Source organism: Sorghum bicolor, chromosome 2 (assembly GCF_000003195.3).
Source record: "Sorghum bicolor cultivar BTx623 chromosome 2, Sorghum_bicolor_NCBIv3, whole genome shotgun sequence".
Classification (NCBI taxonomy): Eukaryota; Viridiplantae; Streptophyta; class Magnoliopsida; order Poales; family Poaceae; genus Sorghum; species Sorghum bicolor.
This window is the reverse complement of record NC_012871.2, coordinates 53317421-53318596: the sequence shown is the minus strand read 5'-3', so window position 1 is coordinate 53318596 and position 1176 is coordinate 53317421.

Here is a 1176-nt window from a genome sequence, read left to right as displayed (position 1 = left end):
TCAGGACCCTTTAGCACCGGTTCCCACTATGGGCCGGTGCTAAAGGCCCATTTTTTTAGTTTAGGGTTTTTCAATTTTTTTATATATACAGTTTATATTATAAATTGTATAGTAAATTAAATATTTTGCATAATGTTTTTTAAATAGTGACATATATTGTAACTTGTTTTAATGTACACATGAAAATTTTAAACTTAAATATCTTATTGTATTTTTATAATTTACAATGATTTTGTAAGAAATGTTTAGTATTTTGTTAATGCAAAAATATATTATGCCAATAAATTTACAAAAACTATATCCAATGAACTGGAAATTTATTTTCACATCATATTGACGTAAAACTTTTTATTTTTGTTATTTATTACTAGGAATGCTACTTGGGTATAATTTTCATCAAATAAAAAATCATATAAAAATATATATCTTGATGAACACACCCTTTGACCGAACCCTAGATTGTCCCAAATGGAACAGTCATGAATACAAAGTTTGCTACACTCATCAAGTTCTACATTTTGTCTAATGGTCAACTTTTCATTTGGAAAAGTTTGAACCACTCAATTTTGAATTTTCATGGAACTCATAGCCACGCAGCGGTTTCGGAACCCTACATGGTCTCGAATGGAAAAGTCATGAATACCAATATTGTTCCACTCATCAAAATCTACATTTCATATATAGACCATTTTTGCATTTGACAAAGTTTTGGGAAGGTGTAGTTGAAAATCCACAATTGACACATATAGTTTCATATAGTTTGTGTGAGAACTTAGAATTGGTGGGTATTGTTAACTTAGATTTTCTCAAATGGAAAAGTTGTGTATATAAAAAGTTTAGACCTTGAAGATATCTAACAACTTGGTATTCAAAATATTTTCATTTGAAGTAATTTAGTTTGTCATTTGACCAAGTTTGACCGAAACCCGTCTTGGATTTTATAGAAATGTAACTAGAATTGGCTCAAAATTATCCAAATGGAAAAATGGACAATATATAAAATATAGATTTTGATGATCTCTAACAACTTTGTATTCAAACTTTTTTCATTTCAAGTCATCAAATGGGCTATTTGACCAAGTTTGACCAAAGTCAAAGCATTGGTTTTTCCAAACACACCCTTTGACCGAACCCTAGATTACTCAAATGGAACAGTCAAGCCGACACAACAGTGAA